General features: G+C 36.7%; 1 protein-coding gene and 1 pseudogene across 1 annotated transcript in view; one reads left to right on the top strand and one right to left on the bottom strand.

Annotated features, from left to right (window-relative positions):
* BAZ2B (bromodomain adjacent to zinc finger domain 2B) overlaps positions 1-17,353 on the top strand; it is a 390,367-nt gene that overhangs the window by 59,500 nt on the left and 313,514 nt on the right. The gene's annotated exons all lie outside the window — the stretch shown is intronic.
* Positions 6,918-7,779, bottom strand: LOC132522358 (small ribosomal subunit protein eS6-like; annotated as a pseudogene).

Genomic DNA, 17,353 nt, shown 5'->3' on the forward strand with positions numbered 1-17,353 from the left:
GAGGAAGAATTCATTAGAGATTATCTAGTAGAATTTTCTATTTGTTGAAGATATAGTAAAGAGGTTAAATTAGGATTCTAGGAACAACCAAATGTAATAAAATACAGGCAGGTCTTCTGTTTGCCAGTCCACTGCCCTTTGCATTATTTCATGCTACATCTTTTATTATTTGAGCTTATTTGTAGTGAATTCCATTAGAAAGAACCCTACTATAGTGATCAACATATCTAGCTTTTAGTTATAGATATGTCATTAATTAGCTGAAAGATTTTGGAAGTCACTGAACTTTATTTGTAATTACAAAATAGATCATATAAGCCAGCTGATCCAGGTTTCCTTTAAGATCTATTTCAGTTTTAAATTCAATTCTAAATGGTTTTCATTTATAAAATGCCAAGCAAAGACTACCTTAAGTTTTGGTGAGAGGGACCAGGTGACACAAAACTTGTAAGCTACGATTCTTTCCAACTCTTTTATATATTTTTTTAAAGTAAGTATACAATATCTATCTCAACTGTGCACAGTTGAGATTATGTACACATTTGAACAAATTCAAAAATAGTCTAATAGGAGAAATCTTACAGAAATGACATTTTTGAAAAACCACTAATGTCAAATGCTTATCAGGTATTTGTTAGTTAAAATTTTTAAACAGTTTTTTATAAAGAGGTAGTGTAGGAGGTTAGTTGAAAATGCCATCTTGAATACTCAACATCATTAATTATGGTGAAATGTAAACAAAAAGCACTTTACACTCTTTACACCCATTAAGGATGGTTACAATATCAAAGACAGAGAGCAGCAAATGATGGTGAGGATGTGGAGAAATTGTAACCCTCATATGTTGCTGGTGGGAATACACACGTTTCAGCTACTCTGGACAATAGTTTGGCAGTTCCTCAAAAAGTTAAAAGTATATGACTTAGCAGTTTCACTCCAGGTGTATACCCAAGGGAACTGAAAACATAGGTTCACCAAAACCTGTATATGAGTGTTTATAGCAGTATTATTCATAATAGCCAAAAGGTAGAAACAATCCAAATGTGCATTAGTGGACAAATGGAAAAAGAAAATGTGGTATATCCATACAGTGAAATATTATTCAACAATAAAATGGAATGAAGTACTGATACATGCTACAATATAGGTGAACCTTAAAAACATTATGCTATGTGAAAGAAGCCAATCACAAAAGACCACATGTTGTATGTTTCCATACATATGTAATGTCCAGAATAAGCAAATCCATAGAGAGAGCAAGTCGATTGGTGGTTGCTAGGAACTGGGTGAAGAGGAGAATTGGTAGTGGCTGCTAATGGGTATAGGATGTCTTTTTAGGGTGATGAAAATCTGGAATTAGACAGTAGTGATGATTGCACAAACTTGTGAATATACTAAAAAACATGGATTTGCATACTTTAAAAGGGTGAAATTTATATTAAGTGATTTATATTTCAATAATAAACATCTAGGAACTTCCCTGGCGGTCCAGTGGTTAAGACTCTGAGCTTCCAATGCAGGGGGCATGGGTTCAATCCCTGGTTGGGGAACTAAGATCCCACATGCTGCGCAGAGTGGCCAAGTAATAATAATAATAACAATAATAATAATAAAAAACATCTAAAACATGATAAGGTAGGTCATCACGAAATTGTTCAAAACCAGTGATAAAGAGAAAATCTTGAGAGCAGTTTGAAGAAAAGAGACACATGACTACAGAGCAACAAATATCAGAATTTAAGCGGATATAGCATCAGAAACAATGTAAAGAGGATGACCATAGACCAGCATCTTTAAAATAAAGAAAATACTTTTAACCGAGAATCCTATACCCAGCAAAAATCTTTGAAACATGAAAGTGAAGTCTTTTATAGATATACAAAAGCTGAAAGACAACTGATTTTTGATAAAGGTACAGAATCAACTTAATGGAAAAAGGATAGTCTTTTCAGTAGATAGAGCTGGCAAAATTGGATATCCATATGGCAGAAATGGATTTTCATCCATACTTTGCATGATATGTACAAAGTAACTCAAAATGGATCACAGGCCTAAATGTAAATAAGACCTCAACTATAAAGCTTCTAGAACAAAACATAAGGAAAGGAGAAAATCTTCATGATTTTCTACTAAGATTTCCAAAAGCTGGATCAATAAAAGTAAAAACTGATAAATCAGTTTTTATCAAGATAAAAATAAACTCTGCTCTTAAAAATATACCCTTAGGGCTTCCTTGGTGGCGCAGTGGTTGAGAGTCCACCTGCCGATGTAGGGGACATGGGCTCGTACCCCAGTCCGGGAGGATCCCACATGCTGCGGAGCGGTTGGGCCCGTGAGCCATGGCCGCTGGGCCTGCGCGTCCGGAGCCTGTGCTCCGCAATGGGAGAGGCCACAACAGTGAAAGGCCAGCGTACCACAAAAAAAAAAAAAAAAAAAAAAATACCCTTAAGGGAATGAAAAGATGTACTCATTTCACTAGCCACTCCTTCTTAATTTCTTTTCCTGGTTTTTCCTCATATCTCCACCTTCTAAGTATTGCAGTATCACAGAACTTAGTCTGTGTGAAGTCACTCTTTGATCTCACCATTTCATATTTTAAATACTATAAGCAAGTAACTCCCAGATTTGTATTTCCAGCCAGGACCTTACCCCAGACTCCAAACTTATATAGCCTTCTTTGTGCTTAACATCTCCACCTGGATATTTAATTAGTGTCTTCAACGTAACAAGTAACAAACAAACCTACTTATCTTTAAAAAAATATATTTATTTTATTTATTATTTATTTTTGGCTGTGTCAGATCTTAGTTGCGGTGTGCTGGATCTTTGTTGAGGCATGCAAGATATCTTCGTTGCAGCGCTCAGGTTTCTCTCTAGTTGCGGCGTTCAGACTCCTCTCTAGTTGTGGTGTGCGGGTTTTCTTTCTCTAGTTGTGGCGTGTGGGCTCCAGGGTGCATGGGCTCTTTAGTTGTGGCGTGGGGGCTCCAGAGTGCGTGGGCCTTGTAGTTTGGGGCATGCAGGCTCTCTCGTTGAGGCTCACGAGCTCAGTGGTTGTGGCATGTGGGCTTAGTTGCCCCACAGCATGTGGGATCTTAGTTCCCTGACCAGGGATCAAACCTGCGTCCCCTGCATTGGAAGGTGGATTCTGTACCACTGGACCACCAGGGAAGTCCCAAACCAACTGATTTACACCAAACCACAACACCCTCACCCAAAGCAGCTCTTTTGCAGTCTCCCTATGTACATAAACACTAACTTTTGCCTTCTAGTTCCTGAGGACAAAAACCGTGGAGTCATCATTCACTAGAACTCTTTCTCTTATAGCACATATCAAATCCATCAACAGATCCTTTACCTCTACCTTCAACATATATAAAGAATCTGACCACTTTCTACTACTTCAATCACTACCATCAGTTCTAACCTTAGTATGATCATCCTTTGCTTAGAATTTGCAGCGATCTCCTACATGGTCTAACTTCCATTCTTTTTTCACTACAGTCTGTTCTAATACTAAAGCCAGAGAGAACTTTTTCAAAGGTAAGTCAGGCCATGTCCTTTCGTTGCTCAAAGCCACACAGTGGTTTCCTCCTCAGGATAAAAATTCAACATCTTTGTATAATGGCTTCAAAAACCCTGCAGAATATGGCGCCATCTGTGGCACTCTCTTGACCTTATCTCTTGGTGCTCTTCTTGACCACATCAGACTATTTACTGTTTGTTGAACAAACTAAGCATGCTCCTGTCACAGGACATTTGTAAATCTTGTTCCCTCTGCTTGGGAAGCTCTTCCCCCATAAGACTACATGCCTTATTCCCTCACTTTTAAAAAGTCTGTGCTCAGATGTCTTATCAGGAGGCCCTTTCTCACCTTTCCTAGAACTTCTTGTACATCTTGCTTTCCCTACTTTTTTCCGTAAGACATGTCAAAATTATATATAGCAGGCATGTGCAAACTATGGCCATTGGATAAATCTTAGCTACCACCTGTTTTTGCATATGAAGTTTTCTTGGAACACAACTATGCTCACTTTTTTATCTGTTGCCTATGGCTGGTTTTTCACTACAATGACAAAGTTGAGTAATTGCAATAGAGACATGAGACCTCTAAAGCCTAAAACATTTACTGTTTGGCCATTTACGGAAGAAGGTTGCGGACCCTGATATGCACTATGTGTTTGCTTGTGTTTATTGCCTGTCTCTCCCCACGAGAAAGTAAGTCCTATGAAGGCAGTTACTTTTTTCACTGCTGCATCCTTAGCACCTAGAATAGTATCTGGCACATAATAGGTATTCAATAAGTATTTCAGGAACAATTAAATGACAATTTAAGAGAATACATGATATGGTCTAGTAATTAAAGGATATATTAAAGGATTTTAGGCTTTAAAGACAAAAATTCTTCTAGATTATAAGCTTTGTTATTATGTATCATTATCATCTAAAAATAAATACACTTTTTTTTTCAATTAAGCATGTTTGCAATTAAGAAAAGAGACTCCTGTGTAGGGGGAATTCCCTGGTGGCCTAGTGATTAGGATTCCGGGCTTTCACTGCAGTGGCCTGGGTTCAGTCCCTGGTCGGGGAACTGAGATCCCGCAAGCCACACATGTGGCCAAAAAATAAGACTCCTGTGTAAAGATGGTAGAAAGAAGCTACAGAATTTCCCTCCTCTGATACCCAATGATATGATCTTCAACAATTTTTTTTTAAAAAAAGATAAGAACAGCAGAACCAGAAGAAAAAAAGAAAACAAAACATTTGTCAGCAGTAACCAGAAATAAGAAACAGGATAGAATCTCAATGTCATATATTTCAAAAGATGATAGCTGAGGAAAGAAAAAGATTTGCCAAAGCATGGAATGGCACCCAGCCCCATTCTCCCCCAAATCTTATCTTAATGTCAAGATTAATGATGATCTTGAGATTCATCATTGATACAACTGAAATAGTAGGGGGAGTAACTGTGTAGAGTCCCCTTACATTTTTCTTTTTCTTACTATGTGAAAGTAGAAAAAGCTGCTGGGAAGAGATGTCTGAAAGGTGAAAAGTGAGGATTAGGGATGATTTCCTGGCAGAAGCAGAGGCTTCAGGACTCCTGAATTGAGGGAATGGTCTATATCCCAATGGCTATCTCCCTATAGGAATAAGTTTGTTCCCTCCCCAAGTAGTTAGGGTGAAACGCCAGGAAAATCTCAAAGAACTGATCCCAATTCCTCCAACAAAAGCCACACATAAAAGCTGCCGCACACAAAAACAGAAATATGGATCAATGGAACAGGATAGAAAGCCCGGGGATAAACCCACGCACATATGGTCACCTCATTTTTGATAAAGGAGGCAAGAATATACAATGGAGAAAAGACAGCCTCTTCAATAAGTGGTGCTGGGAAAACTGGACAGCTACATGTACAAGAATGAAATTAGAACACTCCCTAACACCATACACAAAAATAAAGTCAAAATGGATTAGAGACCTAAATGTAAGGCCAGACACTATAAAACTCTTAGAGGAAAACATAGGCAGAACACTCTATGACATAAATCACAGCAAGATCCTTTTTGACCCACCTCCTAGAGAAATGGAAATTAAAACAAAAATAAACAAATGGGACCTAATGAAACAGAGGCTTTGCACAGCAAAGGAAACCATAAACAAGATGAAAAGACAGCCCTCAGAATGGAAGAAAATATTTTCAAATGAAGCAACTGACAAAGGATTAACCTCCAAAATTTACAAGCAGCTCATGCAGCTCAAAATCAAAAAATCAAACAACCCAGTCCAAAAATGGGCAGAAGACCTAAATAGACATTTCTCCAAAGAAGATATACAGATTGCCAACAAACACATGAAAGGATGCTCAACATCACTAATCACTGGAGAAATGCAAATCAAAACTACAATGAGGTATCACCTTACACCAGTCAGAATGGTCATCATCAAAAAATCTACAAACAACAAATGCTGGAGAGGGTGTGGAGAAGAGGGAACCCTCTTGCACTGTTGTTGAGAATGTAAATTGATACAGCCACTATGGAGAACACTATGGAGGTTCCTTAAAAAACTAAAAATAGAAGTACCATATGACCCTACAATCCCACGACTGGGCATATACCCTGAGAAAACCGTAATTCAAAAAGAGTCATGTACCACAATGTTCATTGCAGCTCTGTTTACAATAGCCAGGACATGGAAGCAACCTAAGTGTCCATCGACAGATGAATGGATAAAGAAGATGTGGCACATATATACAGTGCAATATTACTCAGCCATAAAAAGTAACGAAATTGAGCTATTTGTGGTGAGGTGGATGGACCTAGAGTCTGCCATACAGAGTGAAGTAAGTCAGAAAGAATAAAACAAATACTGTATGTTAACACATATATATGGAATCTAAAAAAAAAAGGTTCTGAAGAACCTAGGGGCAGGACAGGAATAAAGACACAGACATAGAGGATGGACTTGAGGATACGGGGAGGGAGAAGGGTAAGCTGGGATGAAGTGAGAGAGTGGCATGGACATATATACACTACCAAATGTAAAATAGATAGCTAGTGGGAAGCGACCACATAGCAGGGAGATCAGCTGGTGCTTTGTGACCACCTAGAGGGCTGGGATAGGGAGGGTGGGAGGGAGACGCAAGAGGGAGTAGATATGGGGATATATGTGTATGTATAGCTGATTCACTTTGTTATAAAGCAGAAACTAACACACCATTGTAAAGCAATTATACTCCAATAAAGATGTTAAAAAAAAAAAGCTGCCACAAAAGCTCCTCTCTTCTTATTCTTTGGCCATACAAAAAAATTCACAGTACATAAGTTTCTTTTTTGACATTTTTAAAGATTCAACTTATATTATCTTTTTTTTTTTTTTTTGATGTCTGATCTTATTTATTTGTTACTCTTAGAACTTCTCACTTTTGACTGGACTCAGAAGTAGACGCTCTCAGAGAGGACAAGCCTCCGTTTCTTCGCAGTCTCTTCCTGGTGTTTTTCTTTGGCCTCCTTCATTCTCTTGGCCAAAAGTTTAGCATATTCTGCAGCCTCTTATTTTTCTTAGTTCGCTGTTTCTTCAGAGCAATACGCCGACGTTTGTGTTGCAGAACACGTGGAGTAACAAGACGCTGCACCTTGGGTGTTTTGGTCCTAGGTTTCTTACCTTCTTTGTTTAGGGGCTTTTTCACAACATACTGGCGGACATCATCTTCTTTAGGGAGTCTGAAAAGTTTGCGGATTCTGCTAGCTCTTTTGGGCCCCAGGCGATGAGGCACAGTAGTATCAGCGAGTCCAGGAATATCCTTTTCCCCTTTTTTTACGATGACCAAATTGAGAACGCTCAATTTGGCATCCACAATGCAACCCCGCACAGATCTGTGCTTTCTTTCTCCAGTCCTCCTTGGTCTGTAACAGGAATGCCCCTTACTCAGTAGTAGGCAGACTCGGCCATGTCCAGAAATGGGCAGAAGACCTAAATAGACATTTCTCCAAAGAAGATATACAGATTGCCAGCAAACACATGAAAGGATGCTCAACACTAATCACTGGAGAAATGCAAATCAAAACTACATGGGTCAAGACACCCTGCTTCATGGGGAAACCCTGTTTGTCGTTCCCACCACTGATTCGGACCACATAACCCTTCCATTCTTCACCCAGAGCGTCAGCAGCAACTTCTGTAGCCATACGCTTCTCATAAAAGCTACGAAGTTTTCATTTATCTTCCACTTCAATGAGTTTCTGGCAGCCAGTGGCTGGAAAAGAGATGTTCAGCCTCATTCTGAAGCAGCCGACCACCTCCGAGGCGCCAAGAAAAAGAGCTCAACTTATATTATTTCCAGGTGATTTCTATCATTTGATTTGCCTCTCAGAGGATAACTTTTTTTTCTCTCTCTCCAATTGCCTCTCTTCAGTCAAGAATGGGAAAGAGAGAGAAAGGTTATAGATATATGGGGGGAGAGAGAGAAGTAATAAAAAGTAATTTTAATGCACTTGGGCTAGGATCTGTGTAGCAAGCGGGATCTTATTTCCCCAACCAGGGATGAACCCATGCCCCCTGCAGTGGAAGCATGGATCCTAACCCCTGGACCACCAGGGAATTCCCTGGGCTGGGGTATTTTAAAGCCATTGACTCTGTTTTAAACAAAATATGATGACTTTTTTTGGGTAAACTATTCTGGTAAAACAGTAAAAGCTTCCCAGAATAAGCACAAAATAACACTTTCCAGTATTTTTGTCTCTAAAGGAGGAAAAGACACTAAAGCTAAGGAAGTATTAATTCAGTGTTGCACTTCTCAGAGCAAAAGTAGATATAAAACCATACAGTTGCCAAGTTTATTAAACCTGCAGCAAAATAATAAATATTATGTCTGGCAAGAACTCAGGATCAACTATTGGCAGAATTCCTTTAATGTGATAATTTTGGACATTATAATATCAATGATGTAATAAGAAAGCATAGTTACTCTACCTACTCTTTTCTTAATATAAATTTATTTATTTATTTTTGGCTGTGTTGGGTCTTCGTTTCTGTGCGTGGGCTTTCTCTAGTTGCGACGAGCGGGGGCCACTCTTCATGGCGGTGCGCGGGCCTCTCACTGTCGCGGCCTTCTCTTGTTGCGGAGCACAGGCTCCAGACGCGCAGGTTCAGTAGCTGTAGCACACGGGCCTAGTTGCTCCGTGGCATGTGGGATCTTCCCAGACCAGGACTCGAACCCGTGTCCCCTGCATTGGCATGCAGATTCTCAACAACTGCACCACCAGGGAAGCCCTCTACCTACTCTTAACATGTGCATGCTAACAGATACTTTACAGTTGGGTGAAACCTTCTATGTAAAGAGCATACATGGATGTTTTACTGTTTATGAGGGAAAAGTGCTTGACAGCTTCTTGTTTGTTTTTCTTTTTAATCACTGAAAATCCATGCTTAAAGGGGAAGAAATTTTTAAATTTTGGCTTGTGGTTATTTTCTGAGCCAAAAAATTTTCTGCTAAAGGTTTGTTGGATTCAGTAGTGACAGAGTACAAGCAGAGAACAGGAACAACATCTCTACACTAGTTAAAGAGTTGACACATGAATATTATTTCTCATAGTGCATTATTGCCAGAGCACAATTGTCTGTAAACAATATGGACTTTGATCTTGATTCAGTTTTTAAAGGAAATCATGAGAATTGTGTCTATGATTGAATTTTGGTCCTTGAGTATATATTCTTCAAAATGCTGTGAAAAAAAATGAGCAGTGAATAGAAAACTCCTGTTTTCCACCTTGAAACAGGTTGGCTGTCAAGAGGGAAGTTAGTCATATGAATTTTTGAAATCAGATATGATATAAAAATATTTTTTCATGGGAATTCTCTGGCAGTCCAGTGGTTAGGACTCAGCACTTTCACTGCTGGGGTCCGGGTTCAATCCCTGGTCAGGGAACTAAGATCCTGCAAGCTACTCGGCAAAAAAAAAAAAAAAAAAATTTATTCATGACCCTAAAAAAGACCATTTCTGTGATTTCAGGTGGCTTGCCCCAATGGCAGCATGTATCAGAAGGTTGAAAAGCCTAAAATTGTCTTTCAGGGCTAAATTATTACATTAGGGCTAAATTATTACATTAGTGCTGAAAATAATATATTAGGACAAACTATAATGCAAAGAAGGCTTTATTACTATGAGATGGACTGTTTCACAAATTAGGATATGCATTCTTCTTCCGCCATCTCCACCCAGAAAAAATAACCACTTCTAATGTGTACTCATTTCACTTTGAATACCTCTATTAGAGTATTTAACACATTGTATCAGATATTTTGGAGTATTTACATTTCTCAGTTGGACTGTGCACTCCTCAAGGGCTAGTGATCGTGGTCCTCCCCAAAAGAGGTGTGCTAGTAAATCTTTCTGGGAATAAAAATAATTACAATTTACAAATAATAACATATACAATACTGTATTGTAAAATCCATATAGGCGATTGATTCTTACAGAATGCTTTGGTTGATTTTTACCAAACTCTTGTTTCTATAGCCCTGTCTGTAGCCAACCTATAGGTGTGCAATTGTTGAAGAATGTAGTGTTAACATAAATGGTCATTGATATTTTTGTCTAAGTAAAAGAGTAAGATGAAAATTAAACTTTACTTTTTCATCAATGATGTGACTTCTCACTAACTCATTAATAGTTTAAAAATAGTATTAGAAGATTATTTATTTCAGCGTAACACTTTAAATTTAATTTGATTAATACTTTTTTCTATTAAGTCTAGACCAGTGGTTCCCCAACCTTTTTGGCACCAGGGACCAGTTTCATGGAAGACAATTTTTCCATAGACTGGGGGCAGGTAGGGATGGTTTCAGGATGATTCAAGCACATTACATTTATTGTGCAGTTTATTTCTATTATTATTACATTGTAATGTATAATGAAATAATTATATAACTCACCATAATGCAGAATCAGTGGGAGCCCTGAGCTTGTTTTCACTTGCCACTCACTGATAGGGTTTTGATATGAGTCTGCAAGCAACTGATTTATTATGGTCTCTGTGCAGTCAAATCTCTCTGCTAATGATAATCTGTATTTGCAGCCGCTCCCCACTGCTAGCATCATCACCTCAGCTCCACCTCAGATCATCAGGCATTAGATTCTAATAAGGAGCACGCAGCCTAGATGCCTCACATGCGCAGTTCACAGTAGGGTTCGCACTCCTATGAGAATCTAATGCCACCACTGATCTGACAGGGGGTGTAGCTCAGGCGGTAATGCAAGAGATGGGGAGCGGCTGTAAATACAGATGAAGATTTGCTCGCTTGCCCACTGCTCACCTCCTGCTGTGCGGCCCAGTTCCCAATGGGCCATGGACTGATACCAGTTCGTGGCCCAGGGCTTGGGGACCCCTGGTCTAGACTATCAACAAAACATTAAGCTCATGCCCTGATTTGTAGCATTTGCCGATTTCTAGGTTGTAAACATTCCCACTGTGGTCTGTTTCAAGCTACCAATGTGATATCACTGGTAATAGAGTTGGGAAGAGATGGGCAGTAGCACACCACTGTATAGCTTTTTCTGCATGCTACAATGGACATAAATAACCTCAAGGGCATCGATAATAGTAAAGCATAATAAAATAAGAAGTGATGAGTTGTATTTATTTGTTTTTAATATAAGTTTGAAAATATTTATTTTTGGTAATGGCTGTGTTTAACTAGTAGCTTCAAGAATCCCTAAAGATTTAATTTTTGACAGCATGTGCTTGTATGAGTTGGATTCATCACACTGCTGCCCCTGGAGTGGTCCCATGCATAATCTACACAGCCTTATGTGACTGATTTGTTAATTGATTTAATGCAATCAACTTAACATGTTCATCATATGCCCTTGGCTTTTATGGAGGATTGCTATAAGACCATACAAATGATGTCTATGCATTGGCTATAAGATTACATCAAAACTTTGATATTTTACTCCAATGTTTTAAGTTTGTCTTATTGAATTGGTTACTTTCTTATTTATCAGACAAGAATAGTATCCTGTTCCCTCTTTGTTTTATCTGCCTTGAAACTCACAGGTAAATTGTACACTTGATCATAATAACTGTTAGTGCAGACCAATAACATTTCATTTAAAAAAAATCTTACGTTCAAATTTTAAGAGGTATATATATGTATATATACGTATGTACATACATATATACATATAATACATATACAGACCTTCATTCATACATATATATGTATACATACAAACACAATTTCAAATTAGGTTTCCTAAGGTACATTTGATATGAAATGTTGAATAAAGTCTTAATTTGTTTCCTTTATTTACCAGTTTTCAAAGTAATGAGTTGTTCCCTAGCATTCTTCAAAGGTGAACAATGTGTTTTTTAAGTATCATTATGAACTCATGTCTTAAGATATATTTGTTATGTTTCAATCCATTGTAGTTATTCTTAACAAGTTCAAATTGTCTCATCTTTGGCCAGTGGGAGCCAATTCAAGTTGGGTTCTTCAAATTTACTCTCAAGTCCTTTTTATATGACCCCAATAATCTTTGATAGTTTTCATGCTTAAAGGTATGATAGGGTATTTTAGGCTTATCTTGGCCATTACCTATCCCAAACCTAGAATCAACCTTTGCTTCAAGGAATTTGTTTCAGGGGCAAATGATGTTTAGTGTCTATAATTGGAAACATAAGTATGTGCTTGTTGCTACTGAAGTAGTCCCTGGTTTTAGGCATTTACAGTGGGCAGAACTAAGAAATATATATTTTTAAATATAAAATATGTGATGAGTTCATTCTAATACATCCAGTTCAAATTCATGATCACAGAATTTTTATGTAACTCATTGATTTTACATGTTTCTTTTTTGTCCCACATCAAAAACACCAACTTAATTATCCATTTGCTTTTTCTCAGACTATGCATACAATAATATTACAATAACACTGCCAATTAATACCACAAAACTATGGCTAATGGTAACAAATTAAGTTCCTATTTTGTTGCTTCTTTAAAGTTCATTTTCTTAGTTTAAATCCTATGAGGAAAGTACTGTTAAATTATTGTGTTTGTATGTGATTTTTAAAAATTACTGTGTTTAAAGTCACTTAGAATATTCTTCTCTGTATGGTTATGCCACCAACTCCATATACAATTAAGTTCATTTATTTCATTTAGAAGGGATTGCTTTTAAAATTTAATGTATTTTTGTTTTATAATTATGTAAATTATTTTGTTTCCAAAATCACATTTTTATGAGAAACCTTCCTACTATTCTATCTTTACTACCCTGCTCTTTTCCTTTTTACAGGTAACCACGTGTTTTAAGGTTTTGACTTTTCATTTCATTTAAAAAGTGAAATACATATATAGATGAATGGTAGCATACCATAGATGCTTTTCTCTGCTTTGATTTTTTTTACTTAACAAAATACTGGAGCTGACAGTGAAATACTTTATATTCCATATATTCTTTATTCCTTTTAAAAAATTGCATACATAGTACTTCACTGTATGTGTGTACCATAATTAATTCAGCCATTTCCCTATGATGGAGATTTGTGTTATTTCCAGATGTTAACCTAAAACAATAAACGGTCAGATATTTTACCAGCAAAATGGGTTTATTTGGGGGCAGCAAAGAATTGCAATTTGTGACATGCGACTCTGTGAATCACATGCAAGTCCAATAAAGAAAAGGAAAGAAAATTTTTTTATAGAGGAGAAGGGGAAGTTGGGAGAGATGTTGATAAACAAAAAGTCCATTGGAGGAAACTGGGAATTCAAAGTATAATGGCTCTTAATTGGCTGAGTTGTGACAGTTTCATTGGCTGAGCTGTTGCCAGGCAAGGAAGAGATCTTTCTTCCTTCTGCTGGCATTTGTAGTAAGTAAAACAGTGTCACTTCCAGCTGGAGATGCATGGTATGTCTTTTCCTATTGGGATCATTGTATGGACCTTGACTGGTACATGGGCTCCCTCTTTTGGCCTTCAGACTCCATTTTAGTGAGGTTTCTCTATTAATTTTCATGCAGACTTTTGCTATAAGAAACAGTGCTTCAATGTATATTTTCTTATATACTTATTTTATATTATTTCAGTTTTGGTCAGATTCTTGGAAGTGGGATTTGCTAGACACAAAATAAATGCATATGTAACTTTGCTAGATACCGTAAAATTCTCTCTCGTTGGAGTTTTTCTATTTTTCACTCTAACAAAGAATATTTGAGAGTGTTCCTTTTCCCCACAACTGCCTCACTAACAGGCTGTGTTGTGAAACTTTTGGATTTTTGCCAATTTGTTGGGCGAGACATAGTATCTCAGTGATTCTTAATTTGCATTTCTCTTATGAACAAGGTTGAGAATGTTTCTATTTAAGGGGCATTTGCATTTCTTTTCCTGTGAAATGTCTGTTCATATCTCTTGCCATTTTTCTCTCAGGGTGTTGGTGTTTTATTCATTTTTAGATACTCTTTATATGTAGGGTTATTAAATTATCTCTGATATGTTACAGATTTTTTTCACAGTTTCTCATTTGTCTTTATACTTCACTTGCAGTATTTTTTTCTTTTTCTCAATACAAAAGCTTTTTATTTTTACATATTGAGATTTACCAATATTTCACTTTACTGCATCTAGTTTTGACCATTGTTAGGAACGTTTTCCCTACTCTCCAACTATAGAGGAATTGACCCATAATTTCTCCTAGTACTTGTGTGGTTCAAATTTTTATATTTAAATATCTGATCTTTTTGAAATTTATTCTTGGAACAGATCCAAATTCGTCTTTTTCCTTATGACTACCCAGTTATCCCAACATCACTTATGAAAACGTCCATCTCTTCCTTACTGCTTTGAGATACAGCCTTTGTCTAAGTTAAATTTCCGTATGCACTTGGGTAATTTCTCAACTTTCTATTGTGTTTATTGGTCTTTTTATTTCATGTGCCAATGCCACTGTTAAATTATTAAGCCTTTATAGCATATTTTAATATCTGATATTACATCCTCCCCCTACTCCCAATGCTCTTTTTCAGAGTTTTCTGGGCTTTTCTTGTTTTTTTTTATTCCAAATGAATTTTATAACCAACTTGTGCTTATAACAGCATTCTTTTTTTGGGGGTGGTGGTGGTGGTGCTGTGTGCCTTGTGGCACGGCATGCAGGATCTTAGTTCCCCGACCAGGGATCAAACACATGCCCCCTGTAGTGGAAGGGTGGAGTCTTAACCACTGAACCACCAGGGAAGTCACACAACAGCATTCTTAATCAGCAGTGTTTATTTGAAGCACCATCAGAATTTTTTTAAAAAAGGAAATAAATACTAGGCCCCCACCCAGACCTAGTGAATCTCTAGATATTGGGCCTGGGTATGTATATTTTGAAAAAGCTGTCCAGTTGATTTTAATAATCCCATTTAAAAATGACCTAAGGGGACTTCCCTGGCGATCCAATGGTTAAGACTCTGCGCTTCCAATGCAGGGGGTGCGGATTCGATCCCTGGTCAGGGAACTAAGATCCCATATGCTGCGCAGCGTGGCAAAAAAAACCCCAAAAAACTTACAAAGCATAAATTCAAGGTCTAATTCCAGACTACCTTATGATTTGTTTTACCTTATGTATTCTGGACCTTACTAAGTGACTGCAGCATTTACCCAGTTCCCTAAGCCAGAAGCCTCTCTAGTTTTCCTTTAGTTCTTCCTTTCCTTTAACTCTCTCTGTTTTCAGTTGGTCACAAAATCCACATTTTACCTCAAAAACGTCTGGCTTTAAACCTCCAATACCACTCTTACCCCTTTTCTCATGGACTGTTAAGCAGTCTCTTCATACTACAGTCTATTATCTGCACTGCCTACACAGTTTATTTTCCCTAAAAATAAGGTCGATCATGTCACTTCTTTGCTGACCTTTGTTGGCTCTCAGGATAAATTCAACCATGGTACTTAAGGCCTTTCACTCTCAGGTCCAAGCCTCCTTTTCCTCCTTAGTTCCTGTTATTCCACACCTCACACTGAATATTCCTGTTACAATGAATTTCTCACTAGTGGATGGACATCACACCTAGTAGCTCTTTGCATTTAAATTTATGGTTTCTTTCACTTAGAAGCTGCTCCTGCCTTCCTTGCCTGGTAAGCTCTCAGTATTTGAGATGCAGTTCAAATGGCATTTCTTTGATAAAGCTTTTTATAGACTCTCAGTCAGAATTAGTTGCCCCATTCTCTTTATTCTCACAAAACTTTATTATTTGTATCTTTATAATGTGATTTTTGTGAGTCTGTAATCTCCCAGGAATTTCACACTTTCAACATCAACCAGAATGTGAGCTTTTCATGTTTTTCCAGCCTCTAGCAGAGTGCACAGCATACAGCAAGCACTCAAATGTTTGTTCAGTGAATGAAAACAAATAAAGCTTCATTAGTCTGTACTGATTGAAACAGAAACAAGACATGACAGTGGCCAACTTGTTCTACTATTAAGATCTCTCCTTCGTTTGGCTTTTTGTAGTTTATAGTCAGCCTAGACTTTGTTCTCTGTCCATGGCAATTCCTTACTCTTTGAAGGTCCATGTACAATACCTACAGTAGTAAATACCTGTCCATCTTTATATCTGCCTGTTTAAGAAGTTCTGTCTTGGTCCTAAAAATAGATGATGCTTTATAGAAGAAAGTGCAACAATTTAGTCTATAGTGGTGGAATAATTAGTTTATGGCATTATAATTTAGTTAAATTATTGGTATTAGTAATTAGTTTAGGTATGTATCATATAGAATTTCAGAAATAATTATCAGTTATATTGGAAAAGATCTATTTGATCATTAAATTCTTTTACATCAGGTATTGATTTAGATGATGATCTTAAGTAGAAGACTAAGTGCTACGGGAGACAAATTATTTTAAAACTTGTGATTATTTTCTCTTTTTTTACCCCCTCAGCTCTATGATTATGTTGTCATCTCTGAAATGATCAAATGTGATAACATGAAAAAGGGAAGGCATCATATTAAAAAATAATTTAGGCACAACTTCTTAGTAAATGAGTATCAAATACTGGAGTAATCCAGTTTCAGATTTTTAGTGTATCATTATTTTTAAAAATCAGTTTTAAAGGTAGATTAAATTGGATAATTAATATATTTGAATTACCAAATAACAACAAATTATTTTAAAGATATATTTTAATATAAAAATTGAAGCTTTTGTTTTTTATTGAAATATAGAAAATTCATTTTATGAATTTTAGATATCAATCTGTGTGAGTTTTTCATTTGTCAACTATTTTGTTAATTATTGATTTTCATTTAACTGTATTTCACCTTTAAGAATGTTGCAAAAATATTTTTCAAACTATGTAAAGAGCCCTGATGATAATAAAAATATAGTTTTAATATATTTTAAAGACACCAAGATCAAGTTCTTCATTATCACCAGTTTTATCCCTTATTCTAACCTTTGATGACACTAAGTCTTATTTTAAGTTACTTCATCATTCAACCAAGGAAAAGACAACTTTGTGTTATATGTGGCTTCAATTTTAAATTATATATATATACATTCACACACTCTCTTTAAAAATTTTTTTGAACTGTGGTTCTAAAGTCTCCCAGGAGAATGATAGGAATTTTTAATGTGAATTTTTCTATAAGTTAATCACTTTCATTATCTGTGAACCATTTTTTCTATTGATTAGGCATATATCCAAACTTTAAATTACTAAATGAGTTTTCTTATGTTAAATAGTTTCCCCCACAGGTTTTTTCCTCTAAAAACTAGGCAATGTAAATTACATATTCTTATGAAACTTATTGTTTGGAAAACCAATGTGCCATCTTCAAACCCAGTATTATTTCAAAATGTTATTGGAACCAA

Source organism: Lagenorhynchus albirostris, chromosome 6 (assembly GCF_949774975.1).
Source record: "Lagenorhynchus albirostris chromosome 6, mLagAlb1.1, whole genome shotgun sequence".
Lineage (NCBI taxonomy): Eukaryota > Metazoa > Chordata > Mammalia > Artiodactyla > Delphinidae > Lagenorhynchus > Lagenorhynchus albirostris.